This window comes from Triturus cristatus, chromosome 5_1 (genome assembly GCF_964204655.1).
Source record: "Triturus cristatus chromosome 5_1, aTriCri1.1, whole genome shotgun sequence".
In the NCBI taxonomy this organism is placed as follows: Eukaryota; Metazoa; Chordata; class Amphibia; order Caudata; family Salamandridae; genus Triturus; species Triturus cristatus.
Window position 1 is genome coordinate 730,005,461 of NC_140587.1, and position 23,355 is coordinate 730,028,815.

Consider the following 23,355-nt stretch of genomic DNA (forward strand, 5'->3'; position numbering starts at 1 on the left):
GGCGGTCGGGTAGAATTTCTACCTGAGCGGCAGGAAGATCAGCATGAATGGCAGTTCGCACTGCACTTGCAGAACTCTGCAGAGTTTATTTGTCACTTTGCAGAGTTCTGTGTAGCGAAACTCCACTAACTATGCCCAGACCAGGAGAAAACCAAAGAGGTGACACGACACACAGCCCTGTGTGTTTTGATCTCATACACTGAATGAGATATAGGTACGTTACCCCTACTGCAGGCCTTATAGCCCTAAGCCAAGGTGCACTATATCCCATGAGCAGATATGTCCCTACAATCTCTGAGCCATTCTTGGATATTGTAAGTGCACAGGGAAGCCATAAAGAGTACGTGGACTAGATACTTGTCATTGCTCATTTTCCTAGCTCTGTGATGGCTTCACTGTACTCTGAGATGTTTGGTACCAAATATCTTCTCTTAATAAATCCTCACTGATGCCAGTTGGGATTTATTAATAAATGAACACAGTGTCCTCTAAAAACCTACCACGCACTGGTGTGGTTTCTGGCTAGTCATAGCCACCTTGCCACCAGGAGACATGTTTCTAACCTCACGAGGTGAGAGCCTGCACACTCAGAGGCCTGAAAGAAAGCTTTCTCTGTGCCGATGTGCTTCACACCTTTTCTGGGACACAATGGTCTTCCAGAGCTGGAAGCTTCAAATGCGATGCTGCCTTTGAAGGGAAACCCAGGCTTCCTCAGATAGTATGAAATGCAGACCCTCCTGTCCTGCTCCACATTTGGTAGGAGGACAGACGGGAAAATTAATTAGATGAGGAGGATTGTCCATATTCAGTAAGCCTGGGCAAAGCACTCCGCTACGCTCGCGTAGTTTGCGAAGTTCGCGCTACTTCGCACTACGCGAATTGCACTTAGCACAGTGCGAATATGCGTAGCATAGTGTTGCGGTCATTTTTTGCTTGCTCGCGGTCCTCAACGTCAAGTTGGCGACTGCGAGCAAGCAAAATGACATCCCGGCAAGACTTTTTCCTTGTTCGCGATCAGCAACATCAAGTTGGCGATCGCGAGCATGGAAAATAAACCTCCCGGCGAGATTCCCAACGCGAGGAGGTCAGGTTTCTCATTGCGAGTGGTCGCGTATGCTCGCGACCGCTCGCGATGAGAAACTACCAGTTCGCGTTGAGAAAGCTGCTGCTTGAGTAAAAATCTACTCGAGCAGCAGAAAACTACAGCTCGCACTGTGCAAGATGCCATTTTCAATGATTGCACAGTGCCGGTTGCTTGTCCGCACTGTGCAATCATTGAAAACGACATCTGGCACAGTGCGAACAAGGTACTACGCAGTTCGCGAAGTGCTACGCGTAGCTCGAGTAGTGCGAACTGCACTTTGCGTAGCTTTGTGAAGTGCTACTTCGCGAACTACGCCCAGGGTTAATATTCAGCCAGCATCACCCCTAAGGTGTGGCAAGCAATGTAGACACTACTTTTGAAAATCCACCATCTTGAGATGTTGAGAAAGCAACCTAACAGGGCTAGGGTAGTGCCGCTTCTCACCGGAAGTGGTCACTTTGAGTGTATAGATAGCATAAAGCTAGGTAGTCCATTGACTACTACCTGTCTCCCCCTTTAACACCCCTAAATGTAGTATTTAGGTGGCATCCCTGGACCTTGAACTTTATATTCGATGGACACAAAGAAAAAATGGACCAAGCTGCTGCCCACAAACTGAAACCCTGTTGCAGGGATATTGGTGCCAAACACTGCCTGCTGCCTGAAGAACTCGACAATCGCATTGTGCTGCCTTGCCACTGTGAGGACTTCAGGAACACCAGATCACCTTCAGTCTTCAACAAGTTGCCAAAGAACCTCCCTAGTAGTAGAGGATTTGCTTTCATGCCACAGCAGGCACTGAACCGCAGACTCTGGACTTCTCAACTTGCTACTGCACGGTGACTTGAATGCAGCACCCAGACCAAAAGAATTACACTAACTCTGAAGGGTCAGATCTGCCTTCACCAATTTTGGGGACATAAGGGCCTACCAGAGCCGTGCCACACCATTATCCTGGGTACTGGACCTCCTGTAACCTGCACTGAGACGAAGAGTCTCCTTCAGACTCTAACTGTCCAGGAAGCAAGCACCCATCGAGTGATGTTGAGACCCCTGAGACCCATGTTGTGAATGGCTCAGCTGTGCCAAAATCCCCTCTCCAAGTTTCCTGCTCCTGACCACTAGGACATCTTGAAGCATGCTGCCTGGCTGTCCTATCTACTCTGCACCTGGCCCGACCGTCCCCAATAACAACGATCCTTCTGTGTTCCCATGATCCTGAGGCCCTTGTGACCTGAGCCCTCGAGTGGACCCCCCGGACTTACCTGTTATTCCCCTTGTGCAGTGTGTTTTCAAGTCGCCCCCTCTCCCATAGCGCACCAGCTACCAACCACATCAGCACTATCAAATCCGGGATGCTCCAGAGAATACACTGGTGGAAAATTGAACCGGGCCTTACTAACTCCTGAAATCCAAGAGATGAATCTTGAAAGTCAACTGCATGATTTTACATGCATTTTTGTCGTTTTCCTCATTGATTTCAATGGTGCCTAATTGCGCATAAATGTGATTGGATTTTACCAATTCTAAAAATTACTTACTGTAGAACGAAGTTCTTGGTCTGAAAAATTATAGAAAGTAGGAGACTATTTTTGCAAATTGGCCTCGGATTTATTCTTGAGTGTATGTCTCAGTTATTGCCTCTTTGAGTACAACAGATGCTTAGCACTACCCTCTGATAAGCCTTACTGCTCACCCACACTATCACAAATAGAGCTTTAGTATTATCTACTTTTGCCTCTGTAAACCAATTATGGACTCACTGGACTCTACACAGTACACATCCTTTTAGTACACTATCTGGCAAGCCAGCTTCCTACACCTTCTACCTGCATTGTGTTGATCCATGATTGGCATTGTTAAGAGGCTTTTTGAATATACAGAAAATAAAAGTCCTTGCACACAAAAAGTGTAATAGTTAAAAAATTGTGTTTGTGGAGCAGCAACTGTGAGCTGCAGAGTGGTGATGAAGTGTAAATATGGAACTTAAAGTGCTGCACAATGTAGCGAATATGAAAAAATATGTATGATATTGTTAGACTTGGCACCATTTGCATGGGTCTCCCTTCCATTTTTTGCTGTTGCCTCATCTGTTTTTTTACTGGTCTAGATGCTTTGGGCACTTTGCCACTGCTGTTCAGTGCCAAAGTGTAAGTGCTCCATTTTGTAAATTGTTGTATGGATTAGTGAATCCATGATTAGTTATTTGATTTACTTGTCAGACCCTAGTACAGTGCACCATGTGTGCCTAGGGCCTGTAAATCAAATGCTGCTGTTGGGCTTGCAGCACTGATTGTGCCACCCACAGGAGCAGCTTGTAAAATGTGGCTCAGACCTGCCATTGCAGAGCCTGTGTGCAGTCTGGGACTGCCATGTCATCTTGGCAAGTGCACACACTTGCCAGTCCCCAGACCTTCCCTTTTCTGCATGTTAGTCACCCCTAAGGTAGGACCAAGGTACCCCTGTGGGCAGGGTGCATTGTATGTGAAAGGTAGGACATGCCCTGATATGTGTGGCATGCCCTGATAGTGAAATACTGCCAATTTTCACTATTGCAAGGCTATCTATTCCCATAGGCCAGAATGGGCAGTTTGCTTATAATATCTTATAAACATAACTGACCGAGGGAACAAAATAGAAAAAGTTTAGTGTGCCTGAACTCAGATTATTAAAGTGCATCTTTTAGTGTGGGTGATTTTTATATTCTGTGTTTGAAAATACCACTTTTAGAAAGTAGGTATTTTCTTGCCTTACCATCCAGTGTGCCTCTGCTAGGTTCGTGTATTGCATGTCTAGCTTGTGAGTGACAGGAGCTGGGAGAGGGCTGCGGCTCCAGCAGTCTGATGAGTCAGGGCTGGGCTGAATGGGACCTGGGTTGAATTTAGAGTAGGGGGAGGAGATTTCCTTTAACCTGCCTGGGCCAGGTCTGCTTTCAACAATGCTGTCTCTACCTCCTGCCAGGAGGCTGCACCAGTGAGGACAGAACTGGTTTTAGCTGGGTACAGCCACTCTCTGCCTTAAGAGACAAAGGATTTGTGTGTACAAAAATGGGGACCCACAACCCAGAATTTTAGATCCCTTCTGGGAAATCAAGAAGAACCTGTGCCAAGGAGAAGAACTGGAGAAGCTGAAGGAAGATTTCTGCCCCTGTGCTGTTTGCTGTTTGGGGTTGGCCTGCAGTGGTTACTTGTTGCCCAGGAAAGGAGCAAAAGGACTTTGCTGTTTTGCTTTGTCATCTTGAGGAAGATCTCCAAGGGCTTGAAACTGAGCTTGCCTCCTGTTCTGAAGTCTCAGGGACACAAAGACTTCACCCCCAGCTCCACTAAATTTCCTTGCGGGGAATTCCAACCTCCAAATAGGTGCCTGCTGCTGTTTAGGACCTCTAGAGACTGTTTGTTGTTGGGAGCTGGAAGATCGACGGAACGAGGAAGAAGCGTGTTGCATCCGCATGATTCCCGATGCAACACCAAGTCACGGAGAAGACACGTGCCGCATCCACACCTGGTCCCGTCGCATTGCTGAGCCACGGAGAAGAAGCGCTCCGCATCCACACTGAGTCCCGACGCATTGCCGAGAAGATCGTCGCCGCACCTGCTGTACAGCTGCAACCGTTCAAGTATTGTCTGGATCATCGCATCGCGCCACCATTTTGTCGCATCGCACCGGACCGTCGCCACGCATCGAGGCGCCATCTTGTCGCATTGTAACCGGTACGCGGTAAAAAACAGACGCATCCCCTCCTCTCCTGTAAGGAACAGACGCATCGCCTCCCCTGCGCTGCAATAAGGTCAGACGCATCGCCTCCGCCGAAGCAAGGAACTTATGCATCACCTTCCCTGCGACCCTTTTGTTTGTTTTGCATGACGAATCTAAGGTACTTTGTTGGAAAAGTGTTGCATTTATAACTTGCATTGAACTGAACTATTTCTACCATTTAAGAACCTTATTTTTGATACTGTACGGTGGATTTTTGTCGTTTGGTCTCATTTACATAAAGATTACTTATTTTTCTAAACTGGTGTGGTGTCCCTTTGTAGTGTTTTCACTGTGTTACTGTATGTGTTCACAAATGCTTTACACACTGCCTCTGGGATAAGCCTGTCTGCTCATGCCAAGCTACCAAAGGGGTGAGCAGGGGTTATTTTAGAAGTGTATTCTCTTATCCTGACTAGAAGCAAGAATCCCTATTTGGACAAAGGTGCAAACCATTGCCCCCATTTCTAACATATATCAACATGAGAACCAAAATAACTGCAATATATTTTAGATGCAACCAATTAGTCTTGAGACCTTTGCCCAGATTTGCTAATGTTGCATTGTCCGTTCAGCATGAACAACTGCATCTTTGTCTCATTGCTATAAGTAACCCTCACGATGCACTATAATGAAAGCAACCATGCCAGGATTAATTTGCATATTTATGATGTGTTGAGGATTGGATCATACAGGGGTGCAATTTCCTTTCATTGAAATGCCTTTGGCATCACTGCATAAGCATCTCTCTCCCAAAAGATCCCTATTACCTGCAATGTTACCTCCCCCCCATCTAACTGGGTTTCAGGTGGTCTCATGTCATCTTCAACCTCTATGTGGAGCTGCTTGGTGCTCTACTGATAGATAAAATCATCAAGATTCGCAGATATGATGATGATACACAACTCTACTTGAAAGTCTCCACTGCTTCATGCACCTCCTGCACATCATACAGAACTGGCTGTCTAGTACCTATCTGAAGATCAACCTAACCAAGGCAGAATTCTTCTTATTTGCCAAGAGAAACAAGCAGAAAACAGTAAAAACCTAGATCAATGATATGAACCTTGGCAACTTCCAACCGCACATTTCACTGAATGCCAAGTTGCTTGAGTTGAGCCTGGACACCAACCTCACCCTCAAGGAACACATTGTTAAAAAACAGGGATGGCTTGGTACAATCTTTCTCTTCAAAAGGAAGAAAAACAGTTTCTTCCAGAAGGTGACTATAGAACTACTGTTCAAGCCTGCATTCTCTTTTGCATTTAAATAGTGGTAATGCACTACTTCATGACCTCCCAGGCTTCACACTGGTGCCCCTTAATGATATCCTTTATGCTGAACCATATCTCATCCAAGGCCTGCCGAAATATAATCACATCACCCTCCATTCTGATGGAACTCTATTGGTTACCCTTGACCACCTGCACCATTTTCAAAAGAAGTTGTGTCATTTTGAAAGCCATAACTTCCAGCTCTCCAGTTTATCTTAAAGACAAGCTCACCATCTCTGGTGGTTCTCAGAACACCTGCATTCATGACACCATGAGACTGGAAACTAAGAAGTATAAAAAGAAAAACACAAGGTGGCAGGCCTTTTTTATCTATGCATCTAAGCTCTGGAACAACATCCCAGTATCCATCAGATCGACTCAATGCTGCTCCAATTTAGGAAAGTGTTGAAGACTCACCTCTTAAAAGAACAGTACATCACAATGCATTTGCCACCCAAAACACAACTACCTCTACTATCACTTGTTGACTTTATCCTTGTCTTTGAAACTGTACATTGCTTTTCAGCCTTTTCGTGCTATAGAAATACCATATACATACATACATAGATACATACATACATTCAATACAAAGATAAGAAAACTGCAAAATGTATTGGAAATGAGACTTCTATTCTAAATGCCACCATCTAGTTTTGAAATATTTTGATAATATTTTTTTCAGATTGATGCTTTAAATACCAAACTATTTGATTGCTATCTACTTTTACTTTGTCTGATATGTGCAGTAGTGGAGATATACTCCTTTTCTAATCAACACTGCAAAATGTATAACCACCAAGTTCTTCTCTGAGCTAGTACAAAATGGGAAAGACACCTAATTCCTGCCCCGTTTGGAGGGAACTGGCCCAAAGTCCAGGCTCTATGTATATTTGTATGTTTTTGTGAGCTATGGCAGACAGAATGAGCCATGTGTAGTCAGGTCTAAACAGTTCTCTTAATGCCTAGTTTACCTTCTCTTTTAACCACTGTCCTTTATTACTTCTAAGACCGGGAGTAGCAAACACAGTTCCAAGAAAAACCAAAAAGTAAGTAAGGGGTCACAACTGCTGCAACTGGATTCCTTAAAGTGATTTTTATTTTATCCTTCCTCTCAATTCTGAACCCTACCACCCCCTAAATCACACTCTATAACTCTCTCCACATTCTCCACACCCCCTGATCACACTATTCACACTTCTTCCCAGCTTACTCCTTTTCCCCACCCTCACCTTTTCTTACACACACCCTCTATATTAAACCCCATAATCTCTCCCCACGCTTACCCATAATCACTCCTTTTGAAACCAATCAACCTAATTCACAACAAAATGTCCACCCTGTAACTGAACGTGATGTTTTTAACATCATTTCTAAACCTAAACCATCCTCCCACCAAAGACCCCCTCCCCTCTAACCTAGTCCAAGACCTAAAAAATATCATTACCCCATCTTGGACCTCTATCATTAATACCTCCCTGGCCTCGGGTTTTGTCCCCACCTCCCTTCAACTTGGACAAATCACCCCAATTCTTAAAAACCCTATGGCTGACCCTAATGACCTTAACAATCTCCGCCCCATCTCTAACCTCCCCCTGCTTTTCAAAACCCTTGAAAAATGTGTCCTACTCCAATTAGATAAACACTTTGAAAAATTCAACTTACTGGACCCCCTACAATCTGGCTTTAGGAAAGACTGCAGCACCGAAACTGCTATGCTCAACATTGTCGATGACATACACCACTTCCTTGACAATGGTGAGATCTGCCTACTAATCCTACTTGATCTCTCTGCTGCATTCTATACGGTCAACCACACAGCTCTGCTTAATGTTCTCAGAGATCGTTTCGGCCTCAATAGTACGACACATAAATGGTTCGTCTCCTACCTCCAACACCGATCATAGCAAATTAAAATTCACAACTGCCTATCTAACCCCACTCCGGTCTCCCTTGGAGTTCCTCAAGGATCTATTCTCTCTCCTTCTCTCTTTAACCTTTTCATGGAACCCCTCACCCTCATTCTTAAACAAGCTGGGATCAACTACCACCTCTATGCCGATGATACCCAACTCTACCATAAAACCAAAACCCACGCCGACATCTTACACCTCAATAACACCCTCACCAAGATTCAATCCTGGTTCCAATTAAATCATCTTAAACTTAACCCTCAAAAAACTGAAATCATTCTCTTCTCCCCTAAAAACAACCACCTCCCATTTCAAACCTGGATCTCTGACCTCAATGCCCTCAACTGCTCCCTATCCCTTTCCAACTCAATAAAATCCCTGGGTATCTCCCTTGATAATAACCTAACCCTCAATGTACAAATCAAAAACTCGGCTAAAGGAGCCCTCTTCACTCTCCGTCATCTAAAGAAAACCAAGCCCTTTATCCCCACTGAAGATTTTAAACTAGTTGTCCAATCTTTTGTCCTATCACGTATTGATTGAGGCAACGGCATCCTCACCGGAATCCCCAAAATCAACCTTGCTCTGCTTAAGTCTGTGCTCAACCTTGCAGCAAGGCTCATCACCGACTGCAAACGCTTCGACCACATCTCCCCTGCCCTCAAAACCCTTAAATGTCTCTCCATCGAAGGCAGGTCTGCCTACAAATCCGCTTGCATTACACACAAAGTTCTCCACCAAAATACTCTGACATACCTCGCCAACAAAATCTGCAATGCGGGCAAAACAAGACCCCTAAGAAGCACAAACGCTCTTCTCCTAGTCCCTCCCCTACTAAAAAATAAATCCACTCAGTCCCGCTCCTTTTCCAGCAATGCCCCAATCATCTGGAATGCCCTCCCAAAAGACCTACTATGTAACCCCTCCTACTCCAGCTTCAAAAAAGAACTCAAAATACACTTCCTCAATGAATTTTGGGGTGTCTAACCTACACCATGATACAAAACCTAATAGCCTTAAACTTGCCCTTTTCCCCTTCCAGTCTCTCTGGCCCCCCCTTCATTTCTAACGTACTCTCTCCTCCCCCACCCCTCCATCCCCTCACCGCCACATTCTACTGGTGCTGATTTCACTTCTACCCACCTCCCTCTTCCTCTAACTCTCTCAGTACTCTTACACTACCGTCCCTTCCCACCTAAGTTTCCCCTTTGCCTCTCTCCTCCCTGTTGCTCGTTCAACCTCCCACCCCATGCTGTCCACTTGCCTTTCCCCTTCTCACACCACCATTCTTAAATCTGATCTCCCACTTCCTGGTTTTACTGATGTATATTGCTTTCGCTCTCTCTATAGTTGTTGTGTGATGTGTGTTGACCTAAGCTGTTTCTAATTTGTTGATTTGTTTTTTCATGCTGTAGTTTTATTGTTCTTTACTATGACCTCCTTCCTACCCATGTAAAGAGCTCTGATACCTCCGGGTCCAGCCAGCGCTATATAAAACTTCTAAAATAAATAAAAAAAGTATTAATCATCTGTCAAATGCTCTTTAATGAAATAGAGACAGTACACTGTAAAACTAATGCTTAGAGTTAATTACAACAGACATGTTTCATAAAGGTAACTTATAAGTTTGAGTAATTTACACTTCAGAGTGAGTTTGTTACTTTTTTGCTTATTCAGAAAATCTGACTGTATATTACTGCTAATAAAAAGTAGTAAGTCCAGCACCACACACACACACACACACACACATACACACACACAACCACTGGCTACTACAACATGCTGCCATAGAAAATAGAAAATATATATAAATACATACAGTTAATGTTAAAAAATAAATGAAAGCAGCACATATTTAATATTTAATTATGCAATATTTTATTAATCTGTTATGAATTAAATTAGTGTCATGATAATGTGTATTTAAAAAATGTAATTTATTTTTGGTAATTCTGTAAAACATTTTTAATAATTAGTAATGCACATTATTTTTTTCAGTCAGAGGGAATGTTTTTTTAATTGAACATTCAGAAATATAATTGTAATTTATTTTATTTCCATTTTTTTAAAATATTTACTAATTTGATAGTGCTGTACCATTTGTTCTACGTTTAGAAGTAATACATTAAATGAATACACATGAATATTTAGCATAAAAATATTGTTTATATTTATCTTCAAGTTATATAAACGTTCTTTTTTATTTCTCTATATATACTTCACAAACTAGAATTCTCCCAGCCTGTGTTGTCTCCATATGGTAAACTATAGGGAACTTTTTTTTAAATGATTGAACTCGAATAATACAAATATTTTCTAATTTAGTACTAATCTAAATTATTTCTATATATTTATTTTAAATGTAAAACAAAATAAAAATTGACAGTACAATAATCTGCATTATCCGTGATCACTCTGACTATCTGCCCTTTTGCAGCCTTGTTTTAATTGTCACAATGATCTCACCGAGCTCATTTTGTGTGCAGACTCTGCCCCGGGCAGTTCTCCCTAGTTTTCAGCTGTTTTTCCCACCTCTTTGACACTTGCTCAATTTTTGTAAGTCCCTTCACCAGTCCTTACATCTCCATTCCAGAGCGGTGTTCCTTCCTGAGCGGTTGCCAGGTGGAGGTCCTCTTACCACCCAGTTTGATCGGGTGAGTTGGACCATCCTTCAAGTCTATATTTATACATTTTTTCCTATTTATCATGACTGAGCATATTGGTTCTATTTCCACACTGTCTCCTCTTTATCTGTTATCTAGGTGCTGTATGTTTCGCTGAAGAGACTTGCACTCTACAATCAAGTTGAGGGTGCATACCATATCCTTTGTCACGTTTTTCTCCCTGCAGTAGCTTCTAGGTCCTGATGAAAGCCTAGCCTAGTCAGGCGTTATGGCTGAAACATGTCGACCACATTCTTTCACGTTGCTTCATTGATCAGACTAGATTAGTGTTGCCCCCACTTCTTTTTAATCTAACATCGGGACGGCATTGTCCAACAGAAGTCCTCTGGCCGTCCCGTCACTAGTTTTAATACACCTACTTTTTTCACTACTACTAGCACTGCAATCCCCACTCACTTTAGGCTCATTTTTGACTTATTCCATTGTTTGGTGCATATCAATCATAGCACAAAGGACTCACATCTCACATAAGGGCGCTGCCTGCCCTGGGAGATTTTGAGATTTTCTTTGGGATGAAAATCCCATGTGATGGGGTTCTACCCTCGGTGATTACATGACCTTGGTATTGGAGCTTCCTCCATTTTCACTACGTACATTAGGCTTTCTCTCCTCACCCCACATACCACCTATTTCCCTTTACCTTTAGACCCCAGGATTTCTGTTGTGTTATATGTACTTCTATGGGGGAATCAATCCTGTGCGGTCTCTAAACTTGCTCCCTCCGACCCTCTGGTGCCCAACCGTTTCTTATTAGAGTACAATTAATACATCTTTAATTAATGGAAATATAGTGAATTAAATTAAACCTATATTTTAAGTTTAAATTAAAACTAGATTCCCATCAAAAGAAAAACATATTTTTATTATGCATAATTAATTATTAAAAGTAGTGTATAGAATTAATTTAAAGATATTTAATTATTTAAAAAAAAATTGTTGCATGATTTTAATACTAGTTGTTATGAAATTACATTTTATTTCCCTACCTCAATTATTTTTTCACGGTGAATGTTGTAGTACCAGTGGTTGGCCATGTGTTGTGCTGGACTTTTTACTATTTTTAGTAGTAACTAACGGTAAGATTTTGTTAGTAGCCCAACCCAGTAAACTTACTCAATCAGTTCCATGTTCTTGGCACCCACCTTCTATTTTCATATTCTGTCCCACAGCTTTGCACTGCTTAACCCCAAATATATTAACCATATTGTTGATGTGCTCGCACATGTCCGACTTGGCAGCAACGCTCAGTTTGCAGGACAGTGCACCGTTCAGCAAATCATAGTGCTTAAAAAAATGGCACTGTGATGTAATTTTCCTCTTCTGTTAACAGGCCATTCTGCTTCAGAGCGTTGGGATCCATCTGAGCACTATGGTCATGGACAATTCTAAAAGACTGCAGCTAAAATGGGTGAGGTTCCCAATTGTACCACATTGCTACATAGTTCCTTTGGGTGATTACGGTCCCTTCACTGCCCATCTAGTGGTGGCATTCCTGCAACACAGTAAATAATCTGTCGTCCATGAACACCACATTCTCAAACGCAGTGTGCCTGAAGCCTGCAAGGAATTAACAACACCTTGGGCGATCTGAGGAAAGTTAGGGGTTGACTCCTCGCTTCTGGTGGTCTGGCGCAAATAGCATGTTGGCTCTTATTACAAATATGGCAGTTCTGTGACAGCCATACTCATATTGGTGATCCGACCACCACCACAGTTAGTCCACACACCGTATTACGATGTTGGCCATGGGGCCGCTACAAGACCTCCACCGAGATCCAGGATCCCACAGCGGTGGTGGTTTTGGATAGGACAGTAAATGCTGGTGGTGCTGATTCCAGCACCACCAAGCATATTATGACCTGCTTTTCCACTGCTCATTTGATGGCGGGGAGCCCGTCATGAAAAGGGTGGCAGAAATGCAAGTAAGGGGGCCCTAACGGGTGCATCTGTCCGTGGGGATGCATGCCGGGGGCACATGTTGTGTCCCGCCATTCGCACCACCCACCCTTAATTCAACTTGGAATCAGGTGGGAGGGTGCACCACGGGATCAGTGATCTTCCTGGGACAGCTGCGGTGGCGATCCCAGACGAAGGCTGCCAAAATCAGAATAAGGCCCTTAGTCTGTTTTGCAGAAGTAATGGTGAGTGCTGATTAGAGGAGCATTGTTGATCTCAGTGCAGCACATATTCAAGTGGGAAACACAGTGAGAGCAGTGCTGTAATCCCAAGCAGCCACCTTGTCATTCATGCAGCAGGAGATCTTGGCAAGGTTCAGAACAGCTGAGCCTTTGGTCCTCTTCATGTGAGCTGTCAGGTTTTTAAAATGCTGTGCATTGTACCTTCTTTTCCACAAGACAAATAGTCATATACTTTCACCTCCTGTTTTAGAATCTATCATGACTGTTAAAGGATGGTAGCAACAGCGCCCTTCTACTGGCCCAATACTTTCTCATGTACTAGTGCAGAGAGATTTGCCAATTTCAATAGATGAATACGACAGGTATGTCCTTACTAGACTAAGGTTTATTAATTTCCATCGGCAAGTTAGCTTTCCTTTGGCAAATGACTGGACCAGAGATTTATGCCAATGTCCATGTGATGATAGGTCTACCCAATCAACAATACATGTGATTGTGATCTCTGTAACAGATGGAAATAATTATATATATATATATATATATATATATATATATATATATGAACGGATTATCTTTTAACCATGTTACTTTTATGATTTTTAATGTGAAAAAAAAAACATTGAATAAAGTATATTTTGATTTTGATTCAATAGATGAACTCATATTTTATCTCAAAGAGACAGTTTAGAAGCAAAGCTAGCTGCAGTTAGTGCCAGGTTACCGAGGTCTAATGTAACAAGCAAACAAATTGAAGTGTGTATTTTTTGATATAAAAAGCATTAAGCCAAGGACCAGATGCAATTGTAATGTAGCAGATTCATTACAAAACTTGAAACAACAAAGATCTCAAAGCAACATGACACCAGAAAAAAGATGAAGGCATATGAAAGCTAAGATATTCACTTGAAAGATGATAGGAATACTTGGATGGCATTAACCCTCATTGTGGGCCAGATTAAGTAAGGTTTTGTGGTTTCATAGGGCCCAATTACGATGGCGGTCGGCTTGTCGGATGGCTACCGACCGACATGTAGCTGGCGGTTCCACCTGCCAAATTAAGATGCGACTACTGTGTAGGTGATCGCAAACATCCCCTTTTCCATTGTGCCTTGTGCTGCGGCTTGAAAAGACGCAGTGGAAAAGTCGATGTTTTGATACATCCATGCCGTATGTGCCAGGCACCATGTGGTACCTGAAACTTGGGGCATGGATATTTGAGGGGGGCAGCACAGGTGCCTCCCAGGCCTCATAGCAGAGGCCCACAAGGGACGGAGCTCTGATAGGTGCTACCAAAGTCCCTTTCCGACAGTCATACATTATAGGTTGTCGGAAAGGGACACTGTAATCTCAATGGCGGTGCCTGAGCTGTCACCACCCCTATTGTAGGGTATGATCCAACCGATGGCCCAAAGGGTTCCTTAAGCCTGTCGGACACATCGGTCAGTCACTCCAAACAAAGCCGTCAGACAGATTGCATCCTAATGCAGCGGTCGGACCCCTATGCTGGATGTCAACAGCTTGTCATTGGTGGTCTGAACAGCCTCCTAATGAGGCCCTTACGCTTGAAGTACTACTACCTTGCTGGAGAAATATTGGGAGTAATCGCCTTCTCTGGTGCGGCCCCAAAGATATGAAACTCTCTTCCACCGGAAGTGCGCAGAATCTCCTCAATGACTGCTTTCAAACTGGAAGCCAAAAGATTCCTAATGGACAAATTCCTACCTTAATCTGAGCTAGGTCCACTGGCTTGAAATTATTGATCCTACAACCACTGTTCCATCATGTGATTCTGCTCTTCTTTACCGCATTGTGTGCCCCCCTCGTAGCCCGCTATATACCTGTTTATTGTGTTACTCTCCTTTGTATCATTTGTCTGACAATCTTGCGATTTTTCATATTGTGTATTCCTACTTGATGTCGATATTGGATTTTTGACCTACCGTCCACCCTTTTGTAAAGCGCTCTGATATCCTTTGGGATCTTGTTCGCGCTATATAAAACTTTATAAATAAATCCAGGAGTACTTCTCACTTACTTCTAAAATTCAGAGGGAAGCCAGGCGTACTACAAGAGTCAGTCACACCAGCCAGTAACAAATGTTTGTGAATCGAGCATCATCTCTTTTGAAACTTTCGAAGGATTACTTTGGGTGAACCTCCACCTTCAGCAGAGATCATCTATCGAGGGGCACGTGACGTGACACGAATCTGCTAAGCATGAAAACATACCTTGTGAGTCAGAAATGGCGAAAACAGGAGCAGCTTTCCACAGAGCTCATATGCAACCCTGTTTTGAATGTGCTGACAATAGAACAGAGAAAGATCATTATGTATTACAGCAAGTGCTCTGCAGTTACTATGGGGCATATCAGCAACGAGGCGATATAATATTATCGCCGCTTTTGCGTCTGTTTTCGGGCGAAAAGCAGCAATAATTTTATCGCCTAATCAGCAAGGTCACGCTATCGCATGAAACTTTGCTTTAGCGCCCGGATTCTTAACGCCCAGCTTTGCATCTCTAATGGGATGCAAAGAGGGCGTTTCTGACCTGACATGACTGGAGAAATGTCGCTAATCGACATTTCTCCTATCATCAAGCCCCACGCTATGAAGCATAGCGGCAAGAAAAGTAGCGATAACACCTGTTATCGCTACTTTCCTTACGCCTGCTTCAGGACTGACTTAGCCATGATATCCTATGGAAGGTGGACATCATGGCTAATTATGTGAGGCCCTATCATCAAGCTAACGCCAATCTTCGTGAGATTATCACTGGGTTTCCAGCGGTAATCTCACATTTGGCAGTTAGCGCTAGGATTTTTATTGCTTTTGAAATACGCGTTGCTAATAGCACGCTATCTCAGCGATAAAAATCCATGTTAGCCTGCGATAATTATCCTAGCGCTAAGTGCGCTTAGCGATAATTATCGCCGGTTGTTGCTGATATGCCCCCAAGATCGTACACGTCCACTTGTTCTTCTTGTTGAGGTAGCTAAAATGAAATTGCATTGCGCGTACATCGACGGTACAGTCTTCCGACATTTCCAATAATTACAAGTGATAACCAAAATTAAAAACTGAAATGCACTCACTATCTATTGATAAACTGCAAAATTAACCCATTTTGAACCCCACTCAAGGAAAATTGAGCAGTTCAGAAAAGCTATCTACATTTGTGTCTGCCATAGTGACTATTTCATAGAGTATGACTTCCTGTTCATGTATATGTATTCTCACAATGCAGAAAAGGCCATTCCCTTAATACTAGCTTCCAAGTCTCCATTTCATGTCTTCGCACGATTCAGAATGAATTCCTGTATTGTTCTGAGGTCTCAAATTGGCTGAAAGAAATCACGTATTCGGTGTTATTTTTCTGAGAATCCCTCCTAATACACAGGAAGCAATATTGGAGACGATTGAAATGTGTGTAGAAGAATGCACCCAGCGAGCCCTTGCTGCTGAAGGAGCACAATGGTACTCTTTGTACGTTTAAGCATGGTGTTCTTTGAGCCATATGTGTTCTCCAGGGGTCAAAGTTCTGAAAGAATAAAAGGAAATGTCTGAAGCAAAGGCCTGCCCGGTGCTTGAAAAGTCTGGACATTGTCAAAAGCCAGATAGCCTAACATCTGCAGGGGGAATTCTGCTCCTTGGAGCCACTGTTAGCACAAACATAATTTACCAGTCCTGAGAAATCTGTAATAACAATGAGAAGCTATCATTAGGAAACATCTCTTATTAGCCACTAGCCATGTTCTGGTTTTTTTACGCTTTATTGGAAAATGTGTACTGTTGAACTTCCCAGAAGATGCTTCTTCAAACTCAAAAATAAACTTTGATTACCTTTGGCAGATAAGTAAGAGAAACGCTGCACAATACTCAGCAAACCTTACATTTTTACCTGCCGTCTAAAGGTCTTCGGAAAGACATTCAGAAGAGAAAAAAAAGGAGAAAAAGTTCACACGAGAAGCAATTCTCTTCCCTTCAGAAGAAGTAAAAGACCCTTTTAACCTTCTGAAAACCACAGAGAGGAGATGTCGGAAGAGATAACAATAGCATGGCCTTTTTCATCTGTATTGATTGTGCCACAGCGTTTGTCTCCATGTAGGATAAGTCAAGGAAATGGCCACTTAGGTGGCGATGATTACTTGAGATATGTCTCCAAGGGATGTGAACTAGATTGAAAGAGTGTGCTTCAGATAAAAATGGGGGAATTGAAGTTAATGAAAACATATATATGTATGAAGCATGCAACGATTAAGATACCTATTTTTGCACTATTTAATCAATTGAATCCCTCTTTTCTATTTGTATTAAATGCGTTATGCACCGTACAGTTTGCAGAGATAATATACAATGTGACACCGTCTGGCTATAAATCCCTCTACAATATCTTCAACAAGGTTTGATGGTATAAGTATTTACTCAGATGATGTTAATGTCTCTGGGGACATGTTGTGAGATGGAATGAAATAGTTTATGCAATTGTGTGAATTAAAACAGTTTGCTGTGGAAATGGCATGTTTGGCAACATTTACCGGTCATTCAACACTATAAAATAGTCCGTAACACAATAGATTCTGAGTGTAATGTCCTCCGGCGGGGTAGCGTTGCAGTCTACCCACGCTTGGAGGCATTACATTAGCACTGGCGCGTGTCGTCACGCGCTAGGTATAAATAAAGAGGCGTGGCCCGGCTCGAGCAGTTGGGACCACGCAGTTGACCAAATACACTGTGTCCCTAGTTAATTGCCGCCGCGCTCTAATTAGTCACACACGAGCGACGAACATCACACTGGCGACGAGGCGGTAACAAGCCCCAATTGCTGCAATTAGTGTGCTGAATTCCTTGAGTGGTTTGAGCCTTTGGTCCAGGCCGTGCAGCCACGTGGGAGCCATCTGACCTGTGCAGGCATGCTGTTTGCTCAGTGCAAGCCTGTTACCTCCTGTGAAGGCCCTGCAGCCCTTGGGAGTGCCTGGGTGGACGAGGAGCCTTCTCTTGACACCCCTCTGTCAGAGCCCACGCTTGTGAGTACCCCAGCACCAAAGGAGAGGCGGGTATCACAGTGAGGCCAAGCACCCACAGAATGCAAGGGAGGAGCTTGACTGCGCCACCGTCACTCTCGGCCAGGCGTCTGCCACCACGACCATGAGGAAGGCAGTGCACGTGCTGCGAGGTGTGACCGCGTCTGCGTCAGGATGGCATCCGGGGTCAAATAATACAGGGATGCTACTCATCCAATCTCAGAGTGAACATCCTTCTGGAGTCAGGCTAATCCTTGGCTGACATCCTCACCCTGGACCGGTCAAAAGAACTATCGCAGGCCAGAGCATCCCATATGGAGGCTGCCCTCCACCGACCCATCAAGACGGAACAAGTCAACGTGGTGGAGAAGGCGAACGTGGTGAGACCCAAATCACGCCAAAACCCAGGGAAAAGATAGCAAGACAAGAAGAAGCAATGTTGCTACTATGGAGGCATGCTCCATCGCATGCAGGACTGCCCGGCGAGAGGGAAGCGGTGCACAGCTTGCGGGTGGATGAACCACTTTGCAGCAGTATGCAGGTCATCAAAGACCCGGAAGGAAGCAGCACAGACAGTGGCCGAAGCACAAGACAGTGAAGACATGGATGATGATGCGGGAGACTACCCGGTCCATTATGTATTCATAGTAGACCAACCATGATGGAAGAGACAACGACTTCCAAGGTGCAGACTCAAGATCCACCACCAGGATGTGAGAGCCACCATAGACACAGGGGCCTAGATCGAACTTATGGCTGCCAATGTATAAAACCAACTAAGCCCATGCCCACCTTCATGCGAAGCAAAGATTAGGGTATTTGCCTACGGACAGTAAACACCCATCCCACTCCTAGGATGTTTCAAAACAGAGCTTTGGCACCAGGACCTCAAGATCCCCACCATAGTGTATGTGACCAAAGAAGGAAGTGGAATGCTGATAAGCGGACAGACAGCAGAAGAGCTGAAACCGATCTCCTATGCCTTTGCAGTACAAGAGGAGGAACTAGAGGCCATCATGAAAGAGTTTGAAGACATCTTCAAGGGCATTGGATGCCTGAAAGGGAAATAAGTCTCTCTCCACATTGACCCGTAAGTCCAACCGGTGGCACTGAGGCATAGGCGCATTGGGTTCCACCTGCAAAAGAAGGTCGAAGAATAACTGGAAGCACTGGAGAAGTAAGGGATTATAGAGAAGGTCAGTGAACCCACCCCGTGGGTATCCCCGATCGTAGTGGCACGGAAGCCATAACAGCCAGGGCAGGTCCACATCTGTGTCGACAAGCGCCTCCCAAACGCCGCTGTAAAAAGGGATCGCCACCTAACCCCTACAATTGATGACATCCTGGGGGAACTGAATGGCGCAGTGTGGTTTTCAAAGATGGACCTACGGTCTGGCTATCACCAACTGCCCTTACACCCGGACTCTCGATACATCACTACTTTCTCTACACACGTCGGCCTCCGGAGATACCGACGCCTCAATTTCAGGATCTCGAGTGCCGTGGAGGTGTTCCAGAACACCATCCGTGAAGTCCTCAGCGGGCTCCCGGGGGTTTTAAACGTAAGTGACGACCTTCGACTTCGGAGTGTTCTCCAAAGGATCAAAGAGTCCAGACTTACTCTGAACAAAGAAAAGTGCCAGTTCTTAAAGAACAAGATCAGCTTCTTTGGCTACACGTTTTCCGACAAAGGAGTGGCCCCTGACCCCGACAAGGTGCGAGATGTCCAGGGAGCCCCAGCACCCTCCAACATCTCAGAAGTAAGGAGTTTCCTAGGGATGGTAAACTTCTGTGGGCGTTTTGTCCCGGACTTATCCAACCTCACAAAGCCCCTGAGGGGACTGATGAAGTCCACCACCACATGGCAGTGGGGCCCTGACCAGGATCAAGCTTTTAAGGACACCAAAGCAGCCCTTTCGGCAGACACCACACTTTCATACTTCAACCCGGCCCGGCCCACCAATGTCGCCGTTGACGCCAGTCCCTACGGGCTAGGAGCCTTGCTCACGCAGTTACAAGGCAATGGGGAGTGGGCCCCAATCGCATACGCGAGCTGCTCCCTGGCAGACACGGAACAGCGCTACTTGCAGATAGAACACGAAGCGATTGCCATCCATTGGGTCTGTCGGCACTTCCATGTCTATGTGTATGGCCATCCATTCACAGTCAGAATGTGCTCATGGTGCCAGGTATCAGGTCAACCGGATCATCCTCACCCCGTCATCACTGAGGACAACCCCCGACGGCCATGGGAGTGTGTTAGTGTTGACTTTGGGCATCTCCCGGATGGGCGCTACGCCCTTGTGATTATCGATGATTACATAAAGTACCCCGAGATTGAAATCGTGGGAAGTCAGACAGCCACGGAGGTGATTACCAAAATGAAGAAAACCATTGCAACTTACGGAATCTTCGAGGTGGTGAGAACGCATAATGGTCCACCTTTCCAGGGGCAAGAATTTGCAGACTATCTCAAGGCCTGGGGCATCCAACACTGAAAAGTGACCCCCTGCTGGCCCCAAGCAACCAGGGAAGTAGAGAGAGTCATGCGCACTCTCAACAAGGTGATACGCATTGCGCATGCTGACGGGGCGCCCTTAGAGAGAGCCATATACAGTTTCCTGAGAGAATACCGGCTGACGCCCCATCTCATGACTGAGGCAGCCCTGGGAACAGCAAGCATGGACCCCGTCTCAGATCAACACCGCAAAGGTCCTAGCCAATAGGACCAGTGCCAATGACCAAGCCAGCGTCAACCGACGAGCAAAAGCGTCGACCATTCATGTAAGGGACAAGGTCTATGTCAAAGACAGGTACCCAGGGAGCAAATTCCGGCTTCCCTTTGAACAACGACCATGGACAGTGATCCGCCAAACTGGCACGATGATAACAGCCCAGAGAGGAACCAAAGAAATCACACGCAACATATCTTTCTTCAAAAAGGTACATGCCGGAACTCCTGACCAGCCGATACCGGACAGTACGGATGCAAGAACAAGTCAACGGCCCAGGGAGGAAGAAATGGATGGTGGCCAAGGGACGATCCCCATGGAAGATCCGGACGGATCTGACCGAGGCACCCCATTGCTGTTTGGAACTCCAGACAGAGGACTGCCAGGTTCCCCAGTGGAAGGAATATAATGTCCTCCGGCAGGGTAGTGTTGCAGTCTACCTGCGCTCAGAGGCATTACGTTAGTGCTGGCGCGTGTCGTTGCTGGAGCGGGTAGTTCAAAATTTTGTATACCCCCCCATTCTGCATGTCTATATTAATCTGAATAATCAACTAATAGTAATCTTATTAATGTGTTTGCAGTGAAAGACTTACCAATTATATTTACAAAAGAATTACACGTGGGAATTGCACTTTGCATGGCTAAACTAATTGTAAACTAACTTGTGTACGCATACTAATAGAAGAAAATTAGAATATTCCATGATACATGTGGCTTTGTGATGTAATTGTAAATTGTGCTTTATTAAGTGAGTATAAACGCTTTGAATGTTGCTTTCTGCTAGATAATTACTTACACATAAGGGTACTAGTGAGGGTTTAACATTTTATTAGCCATTTCCATGTTTTAATTACGTTTGTATGTTTGTTTTGCTTAAGTTGCTCATTTCGGCCTAGTCAAAATGGCTGAACGAGACGTTGAACCTGACTGCTCCTGACAACACAAGGTTCTGGGTGAAATGCGCATGCGTCACCGCCAGCAACAGTCGCCTAGTTCTGACCCCAGGAGGAGATGCCCTAGTCAAGGTTGCTCCGGGAACTTCGCCAACGACAAGACAATGAACTGTTTTAAAACCGGAACCAGCAAGTGCGATGACTTCATTTTGCAGACTTTGTGAGAACTTTACCGCTCGACCCCAAGACGACCAATCAGAACTTTCTAAAACCCCAATCTTGATACTTTTTGACATTATTTTCATTATAAAAGTAGGTAGGGCATTGAACTAAAAAAAAAACTCTTCTTCTTTGACGAACTCGATTTCCTGACGTTATGCTGACGGAGAGGACGGTGACACTGCTGGACAGCTGTTATCCTGAATCTTTGAGAGACTGAATTGCGGCCTGACTTTGATGAATTTAAAGTTTCCATGACTTGACTGACTTAGAGGACGACTTTTAGCCAGATTAGGTAAATATGAGGTCCTGCGGTTCTAATGATGATTTCTAACCATTTGCAATTTCTTAGATAAAGAATATTTGATTAATTGACAAATGCGTTGTGTCGATTATTTGAAGAAGAAAATATAGATCAATGAGTAAAGTATATAGATAATGATTGTGTTCACTAAAACCATATTTAACAACTAAATGATTCATCTCCTAATGAGGGGAATATCTTAGGGTTGAAGTCAACGTATTTAGAGTTAGGTAAAGATATTCCTTTCATGTCAGCATTTGGAAGCTTATTCCTCTAGGGAAGCAGATCAACTGAGTGTGAGTATTGGTGTTATGGGCCCCATCAATGAATGTATTTGAGTGAATTTACTATTGAGGTATTTGATCTGAGTCGAAGGGGGAATTTGATGTTCCACGCTGCAACATCATCACGCGCTAGGTATAAATAAAGAGGCGTGGCCTGGCTCGAACAGTTGGGACCACGCAGTTGATCAAACACACTGTGTCCCTAGTTAATTGCGTCCGTCGCGCGCTAATTAGTCACACATGTGCGGCGAACATCACACTGAGGAGTTGAAAACATGGATGAAGGCACAGATAAGTTTTTATTTATTTATATTGTTTATAAAGTGCGAACATGACCATCACGATATAAGAGTGCTGTACAAAGAGAACGCTGATGAGGGTTACTATACAACAAAGAACACCAGTTACTTCAGATCGTAGATGTAAAACAATAAAATACAATATAAAAAAGGGTGAATTACAGTTTTAATAGATCTATAATGGGCAATGGCACAAGTTTTTCTACAAGTATGACTTTAACTTCCTTCTTGAAAATCCAGGGTGGTGAGGTAATTGCTCTCATCTGTCTCCTGCTCCTCACCCGTACTGCCCCTCTCTTGTGCTGCTATCTCATGGTGGTGAAACCATGCACAATTTTATTAAAGAAAAACCTTGACGTCGCAAAGCCAATAGCGCACTCAGGAGTCTGAAGTCAAGTATGAAGCTTCTTTATTCTATCACCATCACTGAGAAATGCTTTTTTGCCTTGTCTGCCTTTGTCAATGTCAGCGTGCTTTACTACCCCACATGAATATATTCAGAAACAATGTAAATATCATTGTAATAAAGGATGGACTTGCAATATAAAATATATACAAACCTTGAGGAAAAACATTCCCGCCATCTTAAAATGGTCAAAGTTAATAAAAAATATAATTAATTCATCATTAATTCCGTCTCAGATGGGACTACATATTTTCATTATAAACATATTAATATCAAGCTCGCGTGAATCGTCGTGGACGTGCACGTCATTTGGCGTTGCAGTACTTTCAATACCATTCGCCATACGTTTTTGTGT